Here is a 23,583-nt window from a genome sequence, read left to right as displayed (position 1 = left end):
CACATTCTCTTTAATCACTTTCAACTTTCTCATGAATCTATAACCCTCCCACCCCTGACAAGTAGCAGAATTCCACCACTCCTCAAAGGCCTCTTTAAATGAATGATGTTCCAACCACATACTCTCAAATCTAAATGGAGCCGGACCCCACCTAAAAGGACAACTCTCAAACACCATTGGACAGTGATCAGATACCAATCTTGGTAATGCCTCCTGCCTAACATTGGGAAAAACCCCCTCCCACCCCAAAGAAAATAAAAATCTGTCCAATCGACAACATACCCGCCTTTCCCTTAAATTAGACCATGTGAACCTAGCATTAAATAGAGGAGGGTCAACCAACTCGCACCCTCTAATAAAACCATCAAAATCTCTCATACTCCTATTGATTCTGTTCCCATTAAGCTTTTCCGAAACCTTCCTAACCACATTAAAATCCCCCCCTAAACACCAATTAGGAGAGCATAACCCAAATAAACCAAATAACTCATCCCACCAATCCTTTCTCCTAGAAGGGCCATTTGGACCATATACCCCCGACAACCACCACTCACTGAGATCTAGATTCCTAAACCTAATTGATAGTGAAAACTCCCCGACTACTGATTCACACTCTGACACAACCCTCTCATCCCAAATACTTAAAATACCTCCTAACCTTCCCACTGACGGTACAAAAGCCCACCTTTTATGTCTAGTTCCCCAAATACTTTTAATAAAAATCTTATCACAAGCCTCTACTTTAGTTTCTTGAAAAATGACTATGTCAGGTTGATGTGTCCTCAAAAAACCCCTAATGATCCCCCTTTTCTTTCGGGATCCCAAACCCCTCACATTCCAACTAACAATCTTCATTGATAATCATTGTCACCCCTAACCTCCACATGCCTTCTGTCGTAATTAATTGTACTCACCAAATTCCTTAACTCCCTGGCCCCCTTTCTAACCGAAACCCCTCCTCGTCTAGTACTCTCTCCTCTAGTGACACTATTATCCACTCCACTACCATCACCCTTTACCATTTAAACTTACTAGGGGCAGCCCCATAACTTGAAGCAAATGCTTGAAATGGGGTACTTCATTCTCTTCAATTGGACATGACGCATACTTGCTCAACTCCATCAACCAACGCTCTGTCTCTACCTCACTATCCCTCAAACTACTAAAAACACAGCCTCTTCTGTGCAAATTCATTACAGAAGCTCCCTCTTGAGCGTCATTTACTTGGCCTGCATTTATATTTGCATTATAGGATACAGGGTTAGTGATAGGAACATCCCTCATGGCTCTCGAGATATCTGGAGTGACTCCTCTATCATCCCTTCCCCTAACAGAACACTTGAGACCAAGACATTGAGAAACCCCTATCCCATCCCTAAGAGAAAGAGTCAGGAATAACAATGTGACCCCTCTGTGATGACAGTTATGTATAGTCATGATGAACAGAGTCACTGACATGATCCATTGTTTCGGAGACCTCAATTTCATCCTCCTTGATAATGTCGTTCTCAGTTTCGTCCTCCTCAACATTGTCCTTCTCAGTAAAAAGATTAATAAGCTCGAGATCAGATTCTTCTTGATCTTCTTCTTCACAACCTGAACCAGAGTCATACTCTGAACTCTCCTCAGACCCAGACCCATAAATATTCAAGGCTTGCAACACTTCAGTAGGCTCGAAACACCCTTCATCCACCTTTTGACTCAACAATTCAGCATCATTCTCTTCTTCGATTCTTTCATTGACCCATTCATCCACTTCCGCCGCTAGTCTCAGCTCTCCTTCAACAGAGTCGTCCACCCTATCAGCTAAACCAAGCTGAATCTCCTCCTGCGTTAGTCAATCCTGACTGTCCCTCTGTAAATACCCATCACCTTCGCCATCGACACCTCCTTTCGTGCCAAACGACAGCCGTCATTGGATCTCTCTCACTCCAAGTGGTTGTCCTTCGTCTTCGATCAAATCAGGTCGAACTTCAGCTCCCAATGGTTGAGACTCAGCCCTAATTCCCTCCTCCAAGATATGAGCCCCATTCATATAACCCACTGGGCCCAATTCATTTGAACTGAGCTCGTCACTTCTATTAGGCCCACCATTATATTCCTTGTATTGTTTAGAAAATGGCCCATCCCTTGGAAAAACAGAAATGGGCTTTTGATAATTAAACTCCTGGCCCACATGTAGTAAATCACTTGAACCCAAAATTTTACTCGGCCCATCATGTTCCATCTGTGGCCCATTCAATATCATTTTGATCCCCCTATCTCTTGGTCTTCCCCCTACCTCCACTACATCACCGAATCTGTCCCCAGACCCTTCAACTCCTTCGCCCCTTCGACTTCCCCTAACCAAGTTTCCACGTGTCCTCCCTGACCTATCAACTTCCATGTCATCGGCGATGGGATCGCTTGAAGGTGCTGGTCGGAAAACCTTTGGCCACGTTTCCACTTGGCGGCGCACTGTCTTGGACAAAGATTTCAGACAAACCATTGACGATCGTCCTTCCACCTTCACCTCCATGAACGCCGGTAGAAAACCAGAGTCGAAGCCTCTGACTTTCAACCTAGCCTCAAAAAGATTATCCAAAGCTATGGTTCTTCGATCAACTTCCAACAAACCACCACATTTCTCTCCTATGATCTGGAAAACCTGATCATTCCAAAAGGTAAAAGGCAGATCGCACACTGGCAAGTTGAAAAAAAAGATTAGCATCCATTACACTGGCAAGTTGAAAACGAGTTGAGAAATACCTAGGTGTAGAAGTTATTATTAAGGATGGGATGTTTGGGTTAATAGTAGGGTTGTTCATTATACCTACTAACCCGCATAAATCGTCCGACACAGACTGCCTCATGATGTTAGAGACAATTTCGAGCAAGTGAATGATTGGCTACGGTTTTCTAATATATTATTTCACCAGTTTGCGGTCGGAAATGGATACAAAAAATACACACCTGACCAAATAAATATAATTATATAGCATTTTATACTGGTGGCCTTGGAAGTACACTTGTGCCAGTCTGAGTTCTCTATGACAGACTGTTACACTTTCTCATAACCATTCAATATCTTTCTCTCATAAACCCAAAGACTTTCCCAAAAAACAAAGATACTTTCTATCTCTCACTCTCTCTCACTTTCTCCTATTTTTCTTCATAGCCATTCAATGTTTTTCACTTTCATAAACCCTAAAAGTCTTTTCTAGAAAACTAAGAAGACTCTCTATCTCTCAGTCTCTCTTCACTCTATAGGTCACTCACACTTTGTTTTTTCTTCTCTCCATGGAGTCTTAAGAAATATTCTACCTCTCACTCTCCCTCTCTCATCTCTGCTTCTCTCTCTTTTCCCTCCCATCTTCAATCTTCCTCCCCTCTTTAATGGTGGTGGTGACAGTGACAGTGACAGTGGCAGACAAGGGTGATCGAGACGGCAAGCATTGGCGGTCATGGTGGTTGCAGATGCGGTTGCGATTCTCTCTCTCTCTCTCCGTTTTCCCTCATTTTCTTCCTCCACTCTCTCTTGCACAGATCTGTAAATATGTGCATATATATATATATAAGTTTTACGGTGTATTGTTTTGAAATTTGAATTTCATTTTTTATAAATTTTTTTCTACTCTTTCTCTACCTTTGCTGGATCTTCAAAATCGATTGAACTGACTATTAAACCGAGGTCTATGATTCGGTTGATTTTGAACAGTATATCGATCAATAACGGAGTGATTGATTTCTTCACCTGATGGTTCGGTTCGGCCGGCGGATTAAGGGTAAACCCGACCCGACTCAACTCGTGAACACTTGCAGTTAATATAGCATGCGTACAGGGGACAAAAGAAGACTCACAATTCCACTAGTCATCGATTATGGGACTTGAAATTTTGGTCAAGCAATACCACAAAAGGATTTTGACGCTGTGAGTACTTATACCGCCCCGACATGTGGTGAGCCCTACGAGCACCACGATATTATCACCATGCCTCTACATGACAAAGCTCGGAGACCCGACGATGTCCTCACAAGACAAATTGAGGTTGTATGCCTAGCTTAAGTATACACACCAAGTATGGATGCTTAGCTCACTAAAGCAGGTGCTGCCCTAACAGGCAAGCGCTCCAAAGTGAATGAGTCAAAGTATGAAGAGCACAATGCATGGTTGGGAGCATATGTGGCAAAGCCGAGTTCACTGCTTAGCCATAACCTATTCAATAACACCATGGCTCTAGAGCACCCAACTTGCCTAGAGCCTATGTTTCCCATTGTTCTTTGTACCTCATTCTTTCTAGGAACACTCGAGAATGACTATCTCGACTCAATCAACATAACCTGGTCCTCAGCTTGCCTATGTCTCCCTTATGCACTCCCTATGTCTCCCTAGGCATTCACTACTCAAGATCATTTAAGGATTATAGATTGGAGGCTAGGATCAAGGGTTTGTCAAGGATAACTGGCCACCCTAAGAAAATAACTCCACCTTGACTAGGCTTAACGAGAGGGGACATTGACCTTTCACTCTCGCCTGCTACATGCCTTGATACACCTCCCAAGATATCATACCTACCCATGCAACTCCTATGATGACCTAAACAGTGAGTAATTTAAGCTTTAACAGTTAAATTAAGAGCTAATAGGTATAAGAAGGGATTAAAGTTGATTTGGGGGTGAATGGATAGGGCTTTGAGGTTGAAAAGTGCACTTGTTGAGGGCTGTGAATAGTAACCCAATATTAATAACTAGGGTATGTGAGAAGAAGAAGATAGGTTTAGGAATCAATCCTAAAATCCCTTGGTTATTATTGGGACTAAGAAAGCTTTCTTAGTTATTATCAAACCCTAATGGAGTTTGGAGCTTTCACAGTCCATAAGAAAGCTTCAAAGCATTGAAATATTTTCAATATATCGACTCCATTAAATTATAAGCATTAGATGGCTTTATATAGAACTAGGAGACTTCCTAAACCAACTAGAATAAAAAAAAAAAACTACTAAAACTATTTTTGACTTCCAAAACCAACTTAAGACCAAATAAAAAGCATAAATAAAAACCAATTAAATAACTAGACCCATAAGACAATTCATGGGCAACCGCTGCAGCCCATGTCAACAAATTTGAAACTACTAAAATACCTTTGACTTAAAAAGACTAGAAAACAAAAAAAAAAAAATCATAAAATTAGACTCTAATAATACTATAAACATAATTATATAAAATTCCTATGACTTTCTTTTTGAAATCATGCCAATGTCTAAATATCATCGATTCTTTAAATTTAGCCTTCCTTGAGCCTCTTATACTCTGCATCACCACCTCTGATACCTGATACCTAATACCTACAGACTTGAGTTGGTAGATGTATATTGATTGACCTCTCTAACATTTGAGATAATCCTCCCACTTTTCCGATTTTTGTGCGTGTGGAAAACTGTCCGTGTAAATAGAAGAGACCTGTTGCAATTTTTATGGGACCAAATACAAATAGAAGTACAAATATATATATATACCTGTGTAACAGTGCTCGGAGGAGAAGTTTGGCACTAGAAGCCTGAGCATCATTAATAGTGGAGGGAGGTGTAAAGCAGAGCCATTGTACAACCATAGCCTTTTGAAGACTCTGCAACTGATGTTGCTCAGCAATATCAGATGATTTATCATATTTTCCAGCTTTGATTTCCCGAGATCTTGACAGAACCCTGTCAGAGTAGGTTGTAAATGAACTCCCCAGTTATAAAAATAATACTATTCAATTCACCCTGTCTCAAACAATAAAACTAAGGTCAAGGAAATAGATAAAAACCTCTCAACAATTTCTTTGAAACTGCCTTCCGAATCATCTCTAGGAGAAAATGGTAAGTACTCAATAGCAGAAACAAAGATTTTATATTTGACATGCACACTGGCCAAAGAAAAAGCAACATGTTACCACATTAAAAACAAACTCACAACTTCATATTTAAGAATCTTATAATCTTTCTGTGTATCCAGGATAGTTGGTAGCAAAGCATTTTCCCACCCAGTTCTACACACAATTTGTTGAAAAGGGAAATTAGAAGCATGTTTATCACACAGCTAGTGGGATATTTTACAGCAAATGAACAAAGAGAACAGTTATAAAACTGTTCACAGTACAGTACCCATAGGCCAACGAAATAAAGAAGCCAAGGCTCCTCATTTCAAAAGAAACAACCATACACCTCCTTAATGACAACACGGATAATCTTGCTAACATAGTTTAGCTGAGAAAACCTGGGCACAGTAACATTATCACTGCATTCACAGAATAAACATGCTCATTATGTTTGCAAAATAGTGTACATTTATACAATACAAACATAATGAGCATGTTTAGAAACAAAAAAATATCTAACCGTATGCACACACAAAAAAAAAAAAAAAATTTCCCATTTTGTTAATATATAGAGAGGACATAGGACCATTACAAAGACCAATACTGTTTTCTTCCGAACTATAGTATTTTCTAGAAATTCTCTTCTTTCAGTAACATATCTGTAAAAAATACTCAATCCTGGATTGAAATTACCACCTCCAACTATATGGCCGTCTTCAGTTTTATGTAGGGTGAATTACAATACAGGGTGTAGGACCAAAAAAAAAAAAATTAACAAAACATGGGAGGGTGCAACTCATTTTCTGATGGGCTGCAACTCAAACACTGGGGAGTTGCACCCCTCCATTTTGTGTAAATTTTTTTTTCCTGTCCCACTGTTCGGTGATTCCCCCAATAATAAATAGTGAAGCACAATTGAGGCACCTGTAAATTGTGCACAAGCCTAAAGAAGCATCAACTCCAGCCCGGCCAAAAAAATATGGGAAAAAAAAAAAAAAAAAAAAAAGACTAAATAAATCAAACATAAAGGAAAAGGAATGAACAAGTTGGAGAACAAAAGAATGAGTAATGCTATACACAAAACAAATCATACAAACTTTTTAACTCTTATATCATTGAAGTGAGTCCAGTTTCCAAAGTTTCATTATTGTACAGTTAGCAAGAAAAATTTGTGATTTGTTAGTTTGGATAGCATTTTTCCAAAACTATTAAAAAGATGAAACAAATTTCAGTTCTGCCTTGAAAAAACACCTGCTGTTCAGCCTTAACTCCATCATGTGCACAAAGAGGTCAATGCAACGATGATGTGCAAGTTGAGAAGCATAGATGCCAACCAACTCTTCATGGTGCTTTGAAAATAGAAATATCACATACCTGGAAAATTAGAAATTGCATTTCCCAGTTAATGGTTGCACATAATGTCTCCCAATGCATGGCAATACCAAGCTAATGTAGACAATTGTATCTGACTTTGTTTAACATATTACCAAATCATATAATGGAAAAAAAACATAACCTTCGTCATTCTTCACAAGGCAAGTAAGCCATCCTATCTACGGATGGCACACATTTCAGGGGTATGAAGCCAAGTCTTATCCAAGAGATTCTCAAATGAATCAACTTGACCACATCGATGCCATCATGTCCTTTATACAATGGACAAGAAGAAAATTACTGGTACAAATTATAGAATCTAAAGACCAAGGTCTTACAAACCAAAAAGCAAATACAGACCAAAAAATTTCTAACTGAAATCCATTACAACAATTGAGATTTGGTTTTCTATACAATACGTCACATGTCAGTTGTAACTTGTGTTCGATAACGCTAATTAGCTTTAATACAGTTACTCTCTCTAAAGAAACCAACTTGATTCTATGCTTTAAAACTGTAACTCTTTCATTTTTAATAAATAATTACCATCAGTTGTTACTTGTTAGAGTGCTTTCTCCTGCCACCCGTGCAACTATCTTACTTATCAAAAATGAATATGAAGACGAATTGTTCTACTGTATCATCTTTATATGTTCTTTCAAATGATAATTGCAAATGAACATGACATAGCTGGACTCTCTACCTTGATAACTCTGAGGACAAACAACAAAACAAAAGGCACAAATAAAAATAATAGACACATGTAAAATACTATTGTCTAGGGGTGACCATTGGTTCAATGGTAAAACCTTGACCTAATAACCTTGAGGTTACGGGTTCAAGTCACGGGGCAACCACTTTGAACACTATGCCAAAAGTTAGGTGTGTACCCAATCTTTCTCCTCCCAAACACATTAATGTGTACTAATTGGGCTTTGTTTTTTTATGTAAAACATTATTGTCCAACTCTAACCATGTTAAAAAGATAACTCCACTGTGACAATTATTTTAGGTATGACAATCTATTGATTTGTAAGAATGAATGATTAATAAGCATGGCTCAGAAACGCTTACATATGAAGAATGAGGTCACCAACAGTCATGATCTTCTCTTTGAAAGCACCCTTCATTTGTTCCACAAGTAAGTATCTAAGCACAAGAACCAAGTGTGCACCAAAGCAAATCATCTGAGGATCACCATGAGGCCTGAGAGAAAGCAAAAAGCACAGCCAGCTCAATGACATGAGTATCCCATGCTCAGGTGGATGAATGTTTATAATAACAAATAGTGTTTAAGCAAACACGGATGCATGCATGCATGTGCACGGTATGTTCTTTTCACTTTCATTTATTTATTTTTTTTAAATGGAAGAAAAATTTCCAAACATGGCCCATAGTGAAACAGAATGCTACTTGGAATGCCTGTAAGAAACATCAACAGAGTTATTTTAAGATGTTTTCCTTTTAAGCATTTGGCAGTATATTTCAGCCACCTATCATGGCCTAGCTTTCAAATAGATCAACACAAAGCTGTGAATGACGCTTGGATTTTATATCTATTTCATTAATCACAAAAAGAATAGAACTAATATAAAAGGTGGCCACAAATTGGAAGGACCATAACAAGTTATAGGCACATGAACATCTAAAAGACAAGGTTAACTTTAAATGCAGATAAAAAGTAAAAAATCACCTGAAGACGTTTTCCTCATCTTCGGATGGTGATATCCATGACCACATAACGTCTAGCTGATGCGGTATATCCCCCATCATAAGATTCATCTGGACATCAATGTTCAGTAAGAGAAGACTGGCCAATGACATATTCAAACCGAGGAAACTAAAACAATTGCCACATTTGCTTATGTATACAGAAAAGCAAAAAATTCTTTCCATAGTAGAAAGCAAAAATGACCAAGCATAGATACTTTGTTTTTATTAAAATTAAACAGAGCAAGCAAACATACAATGCAAGGACTTTGAAAAAAGAGAAGTCAGGAAGAGAAAAACAATAAAACAAATAGTGGTGCTCCAAACTTGTTTCTTGGAACAATATACACAAGAACCAAACCGAAGTAAGCCTTGTGTCCCAACACAATACACACAAGCAGTAGAAAAATATATGTAATTCATCAACAGGTTACACGGATGTCATGATTCATGACATGATGTATAGGGACCTACATTAGGTTTTTTTTTTTAAATAAAAAATAAAAAACTGCCAAAAGTAAGATAAGGCGTGAAATTCTTCCATTCTACATGGAAATACATACAAAGGCGAGAAAGGAGATACACAAGTAATCCAATGAATGCACAATAGACCTGCTGTGCTAAACAGATAATCAGCAAAGTATTGTAAAGGCAATATGATACTAATGAGTTGCTAGCAATAGGTTCGTCACCAAAATATTGTAAACCCTTTGCTTTTTCTCATCCAAAGAGGGAGCTGAATTATATTAAGCAACAGAGTACAAAACACCTCATAAATGACAAGACCAAATAACACATGTTAGAATTGTGTTCTTTCTGCACCCAATTACTCAACTCACCTAAACAAACTTTTTCCCTATTACATGTGGTTGGATATATGGTCATTTCCCTTAGCTGGCAATATTTTAAGTCATATCCTCAAATAATTCCAAATCAATTATCTCTTTTCTTATCATCTCAATCCATCTCCTCCTCCTCCTGGGCCTTTTACTTCTTTTACCACTCAATGTGGATCAAATGAGTCCTCCTTACATGTGCACATGTTGGTCCAGGTTGCACACGCTTATATAATGCACACTAGTTTCATACCCATGCAATGCGGGACTGTGCTTCATAGTCATACCATCGCAAACGGCCTTCTTCCATTTTATCATGAGATGGTGCCACTTTTAACTTAGGGGTGTTCAAAACGCCGAATCACCCAACCCGCCCAATCTGATCACATTACAAATGGTTTCACCAATCCTACTGTCGGCAATGGTTGAGAATCTCAAAATTTATTTGAATTTGAGTCGGACATCGAGCAAAATTCATTTTTTCTCAAAATGCCTTATAAGTTATAGCAATCCAACCAACTCTAATTCTTTCTATGAGCCACATTTTCCTCAATCTTTATGAATAATTGACTCAAAACATCAGAAATTGACCACTCTTGGGTACCACTTACCCCTCCTCAAGTTTTACTCGATCTTTACGTTTATTTCTAAGTTCGCTAAAATTGCATTCCACATAATTTGTTTTGGTCGTATTTAACCTAAAACCTTTAGATTTAGTAGTGTCCCCACAATTTTAACCTAAAAGTTTGCCCCCCTTATTTGTCAACTAAATGATATCATTTGCATACTATCTCACGCATGTTGAACATCAAATGTGTCGTAACATGTTTGGTCACCTAGTCAGCAACGACCGTGAAGTTTCTTTATATCCAATTAACTTTGGAACTCATAATCTACTACTCAACATGGCTAAATATTGTTCCTACATAGAGACATTGAATGGTCTAAATATTGCTACTTCGGTTATTACTATGTAATTGTGCAATGTATTAGTTTTCATGCATGCTTAGGATGTGAGAGCCAGTAAAGCAGAGTTAAATTCCTTAAGCTTGTGTTTGGATCATAGATTTGGGTAAGAGTTTGGAAAAGGAAAAGGAAAAGGAAAAGGAAAAGGAAATGTTGGTGAAATGTAGCTATATTTCATTCACAATTCACTAACTTGTACCTTTTCCCTTTACGTTTCCAAATCCCTACCTAAATCTATGATCCAAACACAGCCTAAAATAAACTTTGATGATTGAAACCAGCAATAGGTGGCTTGATCCTTACATTACTGCAAAACAATCCGCTTTTAGGCAGTCCATCAAACAAGTTAACTATCAACAAGACATCATTTCCAGCAAGTCATAACCACCCTTATTTATAGTGGAACAGGTGGCCCGTGAGACTTTATTTTAGAGTTCAAAATCAATCCGTATAAAGAAGTGGCATTTGAATATTCAAGTATGCTGAAGTCTTTTGCTAAGAAGATGCTCTTACTTCAATTTGCCGGTGCTGCTCCTTGCATTCTTGAGTAATAGCTTCATGTACTGAGTTGCTAAATCATGCAAAAAAATAGAATTATCAAATACTAATATACCCCACTAGAAAACCGTAATAAATTGACGACGTATACCTTGAATGGAGTTTCTGAAGAAGCGGAGACAGATGCCAAGGTTGCTGATTCAGAACTTGTAGTGGCCAATTTTCTGGTCCAACTGTAGATGGAGAAACACCGTCTCCTTGTCCATGACTTCTGTCAATTGCATCTTCATAAGTTTTAAATTGATCCATTCCACCTGGTTGCAAGCGGGCTAGTTCAAGATCCACCTGAACATTAAGCCATGGCTTGGCCATCGCCCAAGATGCTGACTGCAAAAGCATTGGAATTTAATTTCCCAGATAACTATAAACTACATAAGTAACAGGGCAAGAAAATGAGAAGAAATGAAGATCAACGCAACTAAAACTGCCTAGAAATATTGCAAAGGAAGCAGCTAAACCTCAAGATTTGAGCAATTTAAACAAATTACGTATTTAAACTACGAATCAGAATTCACTGCCTCAAGCTCTAAACTTAACACATTGCTTATTCACAGAACTTGATTAAGTTGTCTACTAGTGTAATATGAGAAAGTATTCATGACAATGGAAAGCGACGAGCATAAACAACAATACAATGTGGTTGTTGTGAAGGCAAATATGTGGCTTGATCGTTATTTTTCTCCCTTCAAAAGGTGGGGGTTTATTGGAATGATACTCTATTGACCTCATAATGGCTAAAATACCACTAAGGCCTCATTAGGGAACTTGGTTATTTTAGTTGGCTTTTATGGTTTTTTGGCTATTTTATGAGATGAAAAAAAGTCGTGTTTGTGATGATTCGTGAATTTTTTAGTAGTTGAATATATGGTTGTGAGAGAAAAGTGATTGATTGATGTGTAGGATGTGACATTTTGTCTTATTGCCTATTTTAGCCTTTTTTGTCTTTATAGGCTATTTTAGCCCCAATCCTTTTTCCCAAATAGGGCCCAACTCTATTATCCAATCACGGCCAAATACAACTTGTTAAGAGAGGGCCTTGAAAGTTTATTACCCCTTCGCAGGAGGTGCTTCTTGTAAAGTGTAAGCTTCTAGGACTGAAGTATCTGCCTACAACCAAAGCAGAAGTTAAATAAAATTGTGCCTTGTTGAAAATTATTGAAAAGCTCAACGTGGTTGGAAGATTGGGATTAGATAAGATGTTGGTCAAGCAGTATTAAATAGAATTGGGAAGAACTACAGTATAAAAAGGTGCCTTAGATGTTGTATGGCTGAGCTTTTATCTTTTTTGTATAATATCAATGTACATAGGTTGAGCCTTGAGGCTGTGAACCAAGCTGTCATTGCGAAAATTGGTGAATACAACCACAATGAAAACTTGGAAGTTTCAAATAGCATTTTGTGTGCTTGGTAGTTGTGGGTAAGTAAGGTTAGAGGTGGTCGGTTGCAGACCTCTGGGAAAATGAAGAGCACTTTAGTGGTTTGAGAGCACCGGAGGTGGAGAAACAGAAGACCAAAGCAGGCTTAGAGATGGGGGAGCGTAGTGAGAGACCTTGAACACTTAGAACATGTTTGGTACGAAGGAATGGAATCAATATGGGAATGGAATGGAATGGAATGTTCATTCCCATTCCATTATTTGGTTGTCAACATGGAATGACATAGAAATAGAATGATAATTCTTATTCTCATGTTTGGTTATGCCTTTAAATTAATGGAATGGAATATTTTTTATATTTTATTTATTTATTATTTTTATTATTTTTTTTAACAAGCTAGTAACAAACAAGTTAAAAATTCATACAGATTATGATAGTTGTGAAGCGATGGTGTGAGTGGTGGTATTGGTGGCGGCATCGGTGGTCGTGATAGTAGTGGTATTAGGATGGTGGTGGTGGTAGGTCACTATGATGGTGGTGGTGGTAAGCTAGTGTTGTGGTGGTTGTGGTGGTGGTGGTGGTGGTTGTGGCGGCGACAGTGATGATGGCAAGTAGCGGTAGTAGAGTGGTGGTTCTTATGATAATGGTGGTGTGAGTTTTGTAAAAATGGTGATAGTAGTGGTAAGGTAATGGTTGTGGCAGTGACGATGGTGGTGTTGGTGGGTAGCAGTAGTAGAGTGGTGGTTATTGCGATAATGGTGGCGGTGGTGTGCTTTTTGTTAACGTGGTGGTAAGGTAATGGTTCTAGCAGCAAAGGCAGTGGTGATGGTAAAAACGGAGCTAGTAGGGTAGTGATTCTAACGATGGTGGTAGTAATTGTGGAGGTGGCGGTTGTAGCAGTGGTAGTTGTGGTGATGGTGGTATTGGTGGTGGTGGCAGCAATGGCGTAGTAGGGTGGCGGTGGCGGTGGTCGTGGAGGTAGTGGTAGTGGTTGTGGAGGTGTGGTGGTGGTGATGCAGTGGTTATGGTGGTGATGTGGTGCTTGCAGTTGTGGCGGCGATGGTGGTGGTGATAATGTAGTAATGGTAGTAGTGGTAGTGATGGTGGCGGCAATAGGGTGGTGGTGGTGGTGATTGTGGTGATAGCAATAGTAGTAACGATGGTGGCAATGGTGGGAGGGAGTGGTAGTAGAAGGGAATGGTGGTCGTAGCTAACTGATAATGTTTTATGGTGATTCTATGATAGAATGGAATGGCTATTCCTTGGGTTAGAGAAAGGAATGGGCATTCTCACATGTTAGAATAGCAATTCCATTGAAATGACTATTCTCACTTAGATAAGACATACCAAACATGGGAAATGGAATGCAAAGTTAGAATGGACATCCTATTTTAGCCCATTCCATCGTACCAAACGTGCTCTGAGGGTTTGTGTAGTTATAGTAGTGTTGTTGTATGATGATCGTGGTCGTTGCATGTATGATACGTTATATAAGCTCCTCTAGTATTGGAGGAGCCCAAGCAAATTGAGGGGCAGGTGGCGGGCTCCCCTCACCTCAAGAAGTTGATATAAACTTGGCTGTCATCTGGGGTGATAAGTCTGATATCTTCAAAGGCAACGTATCATGCATGTACAGGCATGGATATAAGGTCCACATTGCCTCTCTCTAAGGAGACAGCCAAGCAAAACCTTGACGGTACCATGGTCTTAGCCTCCAGTCCACAGTCCACAGTCCACAGTCCTTCGATGGTCCCCAAGCGAGGTTGCCTAGGCCCAACTCCCAGCCTAGAAAGCCAAGTGGTTGAGTAGAATGAGTGACATTAAGGCAAGCCTTAGGCTGCTATGCAAGCATATGTTGGCCAAAGGACTAAATAGGCAGCCAAGGGCTCAACTTTAGGCCTCCAAGAGAGCGTGGGTAAGTAAGAACCCAAATGGGCATGCAAGTGAGTCTAGGTCCTCAATGAGCGCGTAGGCAAGCTGACAGCCCAGCTCATTTGTCTTGGAGCTCTCCATACTTGACGGTGTGCATGCCTCGACTTAGGCTAGGCATGCAATCTCAATTGATAGTGGTGCCTTAGAGGTTTCCCATGTGGGGGTGTGATGACAATGATGCGGTGCCCGAAGGGCTCGCCACGTGTCGGGCGTGGTATAGGTACCTACAGTAGTCTTGTATAAGATAATAATATATAATTGTCTCCTCAAAGAAAACGGACTTTACCCCGTAAATGTGACATCAAAAAATAGACAAAGTGATCTCACCATTCTGCTACTTCATTGCCCTTCTACAGCTACATTTAAACAGTTATTCAACTAGATAACAATACGGCAAGTCAACAACTAATTCTCCTTTCATTGCAGCAATTCAAGAAAACTAAATTACAAAGATTAATTATTTGCAATATCAACCACCTCTTGTATCAGTTTACTAAATATTTTTCAGGGTTAATTTCAGTTTTATCCCCCAAACTATTGTCTTTTTTTTTCTGTTTCATCCCCAAACTATCAATTTATCTAGTTAATCCCTAAAATTTTGATTTCAGTTTATATGGTTCAATTAGAGATGGCCTATCCAAATCAATAATGAGGAAAAGCTAATCTACTAGGCAAAAAGATAATTTCACAGTTTGGACAACTTAATAGTGGGTTTGGCAATTGCTTTTTTAGTAGTTTTTTTTATTGGTTTTTTTGGTCTTTAGTGAACTTTTATAAAAAGAAAAATTCAAAAAAGTGCACTTTTAAGTCCTACTAGACTAGATATACTTGAAAAGCAACTTTAAAAAAAAACATTAAAATTGACTTTTTTGAGTTTTTTTCTCTAGTGAACTTTTCTTGGAATTTTTCAAATTTTTCCTACTTTTAAGATCCATTTAGACTTGACAAACCTAAAAAGTAAAACGTTTTGGCACAAATTTTTTTAAAAAAATACTGAAGAGAGAAAAAAAAAAAAAAAAAAAAAAAAAGCTCTGCAAAAAAATGTAGCTTTGTTAGCTATTGCCAAACATAGCCTAAATCATACAACTACTATATTAGACAACTTACACTCTACAACCATACACCCATGTTCTTCTATAACCCTCATTTCAAATTAGCAAACAAAAAAATGATTTTTTGGTCATGTGGTTTAAATTGTTCAAATATTAAAATGACTTTTTGCCCATCAAATTAGGTTTTAACATTCAATTTGACTACTTTAGTAGAAATTAATATCTTTAGGGACTAAATAAAAATAAAGGGTAACTTACAAATACACCCCCTGAGATTTGCTTAAAATACAAATTACCCCTTATCTTCTGGAAATTACATCCCGCCCCTTCAAGTTTCTAATTGCATAACCAATGACCACTTTTATTAATAAATCATCAAGTCAGTTAACTGTTTTTAGTATGGGAGAGTAGTTAAGAATTTTATTTTTTCTATTAATTTTGTTAATAAAAAATTTGGCAAGGGGATATTTGTAATTTTCAAAACTATGGGAGGCAGTTCGTATTTTAACTTAAATCTCAAGGGGTGTATCTGTAATTTAGCCTAAATAAAATTAATAGTTGAAGAATGAAACACAGAGTGGCGATAGTTTCTAGAAACATTTTTTTGAGCATCAACAAAGAATTTTATTAAAAAAGAAAAATGAGAGGAGAGGACAAGAAGCCCTCAAACAAATAGAGAAAGAAAAGGCAGAACAATCAAAACAAATTTCACTAAACTCCTAGCACTAGAGATGGCAAACAACGGCCCAATCTCTAGAAATCAAGACAAATGAAACTCCTTCAAAAGGAAGCCAAAAATTCCACAAAGCCAAATATGAAGCCAAATAAAGACGAATATCCCGCCCTATTCTACAAAGCCTCCTCATCTGATTTTTTGTTGTGAAAGATTCGTGCATTTTCTCCAACCAGATAGTCCAGAAAATAGCAAACACAATATAGGACCACATTGTTTGGGCTCTCTTGTTGCCGCCAAACCCTTCAAACCTAACACGAAGCATATGAATGCAGTCCCACGGAGCAACCCACTAAACATCATGTAGGCCAAACAAATGCTGCCATAAAGCAAAAGCCACCGGGCAGTCCAAAAATAGATGATCTGCCGATTCCAAGTTCCTCTTGCACATCACACCATTGAGGACAAAGAAAGTGATTGGACCTTCTCCTTTGGAAAAGGTCATTGGCTGTGACACCCTTTTGAGATAAGGACCACATGAAAACTTCACTTTATGAGGAACAGTCGCTTTCCAAATTTTCTTATGAAGAGGAAACAAAGGGGCAGAGGGATCATCAATGAATTTATTGAACAGAGATTTACAAGAAAAGACCCCTGAAGAATTGATATTTCAAACCCTACTATCACAAGAGGAAGAAAGAGAAACCCCATCAATCAATGACAACAAAGAAGCCAACTCGCCAACCTCCCTATCATTTAAATTCCTACGAAAACCAAGATTCCAAGAAATAGGTGCCACATTAGAACATGCCACTGATGCTATTGAAACATCCCGAGTACAAACCAATCTGTAAAGGAGAGGAAAAGCTCAATTGAATGAGGAATCCCCTAAACCAAACATCCTCCGAAAATCGGATACTCACCCCATTCCCCACTTTCAATGATAGGAAATTGGACATTTGTGGATACAAAAGAGAGATCGACTTCCAAGGAGAACGACAATTGCCTGTAGTAACCACATTAGAATCTCTACCATTGGCCTGAACTTCATACTTGCTTTTAATGATAGAATACCATAGTGACATTCTTTCAACAGGAAATCTCCATAACCACTTACTCAAGAGGACAATGTTCCTAGTAACAATGTTTCCTATAGCAATGCCCCTTTATCCCTAGGAAGAGAAACAACCTCCCACTTAACTAGATGATCCCTTTTACCCTCATCGCACCCTTTCCAAAGAAAATCTCTTATCAATTTATTTTCCTCGCAATGTTGACCGGAATCTTGAACAAGGATAAGAAGTAAATAGGAACATGGCAACACGGACTGTACCAAAGTATACCCCCCCCCCCCCCCCGGCGGGGGAAATAACAAGGATTGCTTCCAACCCTCTAATCTTTTCCCAATTTTGACAAGTACAGGCTCCCAAAAAGATGCCGATCTAGGATCTCCTCCCAATCGAAGCCCAAAATATTTGAGAAGAAACTGCTCAATGGGACATCCCAACATATCTGCCATCCTTTGCTCATAGGTAGACTTCAAATTAATGCTCATAGGTAGACTTCAAATTAATGCCCACAACACTACTCTTACTAAGATTAACCTTGAGCCCCGACACAATTTCAAAGATTCTCAAAAACATTCGCAAATTGCCAACCTTACCCTCCTCCTTTGATGAAAAAAAGATAGTGTCATCCGCAAATTGTAATGGGTGACACCAATCCTATCCCTACCCACCACTTATGAAGCATGGGTACTCCGAAAATATTGTTATACTCGTACCGTGTACTTACCAGGTACTGGTAATCGTACCGATAGGACTGCATGCGTACCGAGTACTCGAAATACATACCGGGTACTTTTTATACATTCTTTGATAGTTGGGTACTAGATAGGTACTTTATGGGTACATCAGGAGTACATCAAGCTATGAGACATTGGTGGGGATACGTTTAATTTATTAGAGAGTTCTTATTTACTTGAAATTGTAAATCCTTTACATAATATGCTAGAGATGAAAGATATATTATTGAATGATGAAGTTGATAAAAGTGAAAACCAAAGCTTCAAGTTTTTAAATTTTGCTTAGCTTGATTTTGAAATGAAACTTTATTTTGTAATTTCTCCTATTTAATGGCATTAAAATAGCTTATAGACTTTGTTTTGGTATTGGTATTGTTGAACCATGATTTCTCTTTTGGTTTTATAATTTCTCCTTTTAGTTTTGGTATTGAACTTTAATTTATAGATTGGATCTCAAACTATAAATTATAAAAAAATAAAAAACTTATTGGCGTACCCCAGCCGTACCCGTATCCTGTTTTTTTTAAGTCTTGCCATATCGGCATACCCGTATCGTACCCGTACCAATATCCGTACCCGCACCCGTGCTACATAGCCCACCACAAATCCTTTGATAATATCCTTTTCTTTAGCTAGAACGATGATTCTACCCAACACATCAACTACTAAAATAAGCAAAATGGTGACATATTGCATGACGACATTCACAATGACCTAAAAGAATTCCCAGCCTTACCATTCACAATGATGGCCATATTGCATGACGACACACCCCCCGAAACCCACCTCCTCCACCTAGACCCAAAGCCCTTCTGTGATGACCCACCACGTATAATATCTTGCATTTAATTAATTAAGGAGATTTGGATTTTAATTAGTTATTATTCTGATTTAGTTTGGGATTTATAAGAATTATGGAGTCTGATTTGTATATGATTCTATTAAGGATTTATTTTGGAATTAGAAATTGAAAACCTAGGAGGTGAAATTGACGAGTTGAATCAGTTTAATTTCAAGTATTAACCCATTTGGGAGTTCAATAAATATTCGATTCAGTTTAGTAAAATTAAGATTTGATTAATTGGGTCCGAATTGAAGTTAATTAAGTTATGAGGATTGGGAATTATGATTATTATGAATTAAATTTACTTATGAGGTGTACAATTTGAATATGTAATTTATTGACAGAGGTTTTGAGTTTAATCTGAAATTGAAGGCCTTAGAGATTTGAGAAACCAAAATTGATGATGGCAATAAGTTTAATTTGATATTTGGAGCCTTTTGGGAGTTTGATTAAAAATCTGATTCAGATTGGTAAAAATTAAATATATTTAATCGAGACTTAATTAAAGTTAATTCGACTAATTAAATTATGTGGGATTTGTAATTAATTATGATTAATTAAATTATGTGCTAATCAAGAATTATTAAGACTCTGTGTTGCTTAATTAAGTTAATCTTAATCATAAATAGAATTGTGGAATGGTCTAGAATTTGAGGGTGTATGTGGGTGTGGGTGTGGGTGTGGGTGTGCTGAGAATTCTGTATGCGCGCTGAGAAATCTGTGTGTGTGTGTGTGTGTGTGAGTGATGTGCTGGAAGAATTCCAGTGTGTGTGTGTGTGTGCACGTGTTCCCTAATGAAAAAGTAGGGTGTGTATACATGTATTGCTGATGAGTTCAAGGGTGTAACTTCATTACTCATGTTTTCTGCTGGGCAATTTTAGAGAGAGAGAGAGAGAGCTCACCTTTAGCAAGAGAAGTTCAAGATTGGAAGAGAAGAAGAAGACCCAAGGGGGGAATCAACTTTAATTTCTGAAATTAGAGCTTAAGGTATGGGAATCATGCTTGATTTTTGTAGAATCTTTGTATTACACTTGAAATTAAAGATGAGTTTGGAATCAACATCATGCAATTGGAAGAAATTAAGAAGAAAATGAAGGAAATTGAGCTAGGTTCATGGTTTTGAAAGTTATTTGGAAATTAATCATTTTGGATTTGATTTATATTGCCTTGCATGAAATAGAATTTCATTTTCACATACATGAACAAATGCTATAAGTTTTGATACCTTAAATTTACATGCATTTTAGATTTCAAGAATTTTGAAGAATCGATTCTATGTTTTGAAGAGAACTAAGACGAACATTTGAATTATATCTTAACTTAATTAATTTGTAAAGTCCTTCTAAACAAATGTTTTCTTCCCCATGAAATTTTTATGTCATGTTTTTAAGTTTATGAGTTTGATTTTGCGTTTGGATTTTGAAATACTGTTACATGAAAGCTTTTGTATTGCATTTATTTCAAAAAATTAAGTTTCCATATTCAATTTCATGTTTTGTTCTCTAAAGAAAAGAAGTATGGAAAATCTTTACATGCATAAAGATTTAATTCAAGTTTTTGCAAATTATTGAGGTTTTAAGTAAATAATTCCTGAAGGGTCATGTATTGGTATTTTTCCAAAGTATTTTCATGATTTCAAACAAGCCATGGATGACCCCAAGTTTTGAAATGAAGTTTGGAAGCTAAATCTTCAGTTTTGAAAACCCAGAAAATTTACAAACCGCTTGAGCAACCAATTAGTAGCTCGAGCGAACATTACAAGCTTCCAAAACTTTTGCAGTCTTTCCAGACCGCTTGAGCGACCAATTGGTGGCTCGAGCGAACCCACCTTATGTTTGCTAGTCGCTCGAGCAAAAAAGTGTTAGCTCGAGCGCACTTTTGACCCATCCAGTATTTCTGCAGACTGTGCAGTCCGCTTGAGCGACCAATAGGTGACTCGAGCGGTTAGGCAGTTTCAACATGTTTTGAAAAATTACATCTTTCTCATATTTTCATTCTCATCTCTTCCCAAGCATTCTTAGGCATAAATTATGACTCATTGAGGATTAATAAGTTAAGAACCAACAAAAGTTAATTGATTATGAAGCAAAGTAGGAAATCAGTTTATTTGAAAAGAAAGAATAAGTAAGAATACATGAAACAAGAATTCGGTTTATTAGGGAAGAAAAGAATAAGAGAAGTTATATGTGATCAAGAGAGTAATATTGTGTTTCGATATGTTCGTTTGTGTGCTCTGTGTAGGTTGGGTGTCCGAGGAGTTATATTCGAGTCAAGCCCACTGTAAGTAATATCTCTATAAAGATATGTTCGAAAAGTGTTCTGTAAATTGTTATATGAATCATGTTTATGAAATGTTATTTTATATGAATGAATGAATGTCCCATTTTAAAATGTAATCGTGGCATCCATTAAAAGGCCCTCGCCTGGGAGAAACAATACCATCGCCCTTTGATTAACGAAATATGCCCTCGCCTGGGGGGAAACAATACCATGGCCCTGTGTTGATGAGGCCCTTGCCTGGGGGAAATAATACCAAGGCCCTTCATTATTTGGTTACAAAGATTTCTAATGTTGGCCGCCCGTGTGGTCCTTTTGCTTGACATAGATGGTCCCGTCATTTAGACTCATGTGATTCCTTTGTTGACCTTCATGGTCCCTTTGAGTATGCTTTTGGGCCCTTCGTATTCGACTAGATGTACCACATATAATGTTTTGTTAATGGATTCAATATGGAAAATGCTTTGTTTGATCCAGATATATGTTTCATTTGAAAAAGCATGGATTTCGATACGATAAATGTTCGCTTTGAAAATGATGTTATATGATATTTGGAAATGTAAAAATATGGCAAATACTTTGTTTTGAAAATGATATAAGATTCGCTTTGAAAATTGTAAGACATACTTTTAAATTGTTATAAATTGTTATGGACTTCATTCATTAACCTCTTTATTTTGGTATTACTCGCTGGTCTCTAACTCACCCCTCTCCCCTTATATATATGTAAGTGAGCAAGTGGAATATCAGCATTAAAGTTTGCCTCGAAGTCCACCCCTTGTCAAGCCACCCAAGCAGTGCCTCCATGATGAGGCTTTAGTTTTATTTTGTCAAGCTTGCTAAGCTTTGTATTTTTTTTTTTTAAGTCTTATATATATGTGTGTGAGATGTATTAAGATTTAAATATGTATATGATAAAAGTATGTTTGAATGTTTTAAATATTTTAGTTCATCATGTATGCACAGTGCAATGGACATTATTCATTTTGTTTTACCTCCGCTTCAAGCCTCGATATTAATTAAATATTTTCGAAATTTTGTCTTTAAGGCCTGATTACAGGCCAGTCATGGCCTAAACCTTTAGGAGCGGGTTTGGGTCGTGACACCTTCTTTTCCAACACAAAATCCAAAAAGCCCTAATCCACATGATCGTATGCTTTCTCGAAGTCCACGTTAAAAACAATGCCCTTTTTATGCAATCCCCTATATTACTTAACTAAGAAGCACGGATACGGACATGAGACATGGCGATTTCCAAAATATGGGGCCATGGACACAGCGGGAACACGACAATAAAATATGTTTTTATATATTTTCATTTACTATTTAGATTAATATTACATCCACAAACAATTAATATTAACAAAAACTAACTCTAATTCTTTTTCCTTTTTTTTATAATAATAAATAAAATAAACACTTTTAAATTAACACATCTTTTTTTTATAGATGATCTATTAAGTATTTAAATCTAAGGAAAAAAATAATAATAAACAGTTAACATTCATCAAAAACACTAAATAAAAAGGAAAAAAAAAAAAGACAACATGGCATGTCCCTAGTGTGTCTCGAAGTGTTTCCAGTGTGTCCCCCGAAAATAAATTAATTAAATAAGGAGACACGCCATGTGGTGTGTCCCATACATGTTTCCGCCGTGTTCGTGTGTCCCCGAAAGTGTCAACAATCTCATTGGCCACTAGGACCACATCCAGGATTTGCCGTCCATGCACAAAGGCCCCTTTTGAAGGAGAAATGGTTTTCCCAAGGACAGCCCCTTTTAAGGAGCATCTTTCCCAAAATTTTGTAAAGTAGCGTAACCAAACTAACAGGCCTGAAATCTCCAATCTTAACCCACTTCTCTTTCTTGGGAATCAAACAAATGAAGGATGCATTGGTGCATAAGTTAACCTCCCCCACTCTCAAAAAACTGACCAAACACTTTCATAAGATCCCTTTTCACGATCTCCCAACAATCTTGAAACACTGCCATTGAGAAACCATCCAGGCCTAGAGCCTTATCTCTCTCGCATTCAAACACAGCCTACTGCACCTCACATTCTTCAAAGGGTCTCTTGAGCCAACTGATTTTCAAGGTATCTACAGGAGCCCAAAAAATACCTTTGATCCCTAGACGGTCCACTCCATTAGAATAGAGAATTGAGTAAAAATAGAAAATCTCATTAACGATTTGCTCTTTCCTTATTCACCAACCAATCCTTGCCCAATTTCCAAATTTTTAATGAAATTCTTCTTCCTTTTCCCCGACACAACCCTATGAAAAAATCTTGAATCGATGTCGCCATCTTTTGCCCATTTCAACTTAGCTCTGTCCCCAAAAAATC

At 37.6% G+C, this 23,583-nt stretch overlaps 1 pseudogene across 1 annotated transcript in view; it reads right to left on the bottom strand.

Annotated features, from left to right (window-relative positions):
* The window catches only part of LOC114284292 (nuclear pore complex protein NUP107-like), a 47,637-nt pseudogene that overhangs the window by 13,022 nt on the left and 11,032 nt on the right, over positions 1-23,583 (bottom strand). The window contains exons 11-17 of the transcript XR_014361403.1: positions 11,375-11,610; positions 11,239-11,296; positions 8,907-8,995; positions 8,288-8,419; positions 7,091-7,213; positions 5,789-5,887; positions 5,496-5,684 (exon numbers count right to left, since the gene is read on the bottom strand). The product of XR_014361403.1 is annotated as a nuclear pore complex protein NUP107-like (transcript). The remainder of the gene's footprint in view (positions 1-5,495; positions 5,685-5,788; positions 5,888-7,090; positions 7,214-8,287; positions 8,420-8,906; positions 8,996-11,238; positions 11,297-11,374; positions 11,611-23,583) is intronic.

This window comes from Camellia sinensis, chromosome 2 (assembly GCF_055761805.1).
Source record: "Camellia sinensis isolate YWXY chromosome 2, ASM5576180v1, whole genome shotgun sequence".
NCBI classification, from domain to species: domain Eukaryota; kingdom Viridiplantae; phylum Streptophyta; class Magnoliopsida; order Ericales; family Theaceae; genus Camellia; species Camellia sinensis.
The sequence above is the reverse complement of the archived record's forward strand: the minus strand, read 5'-3'. Positions and strand labels throughout refer to the sequence as shown.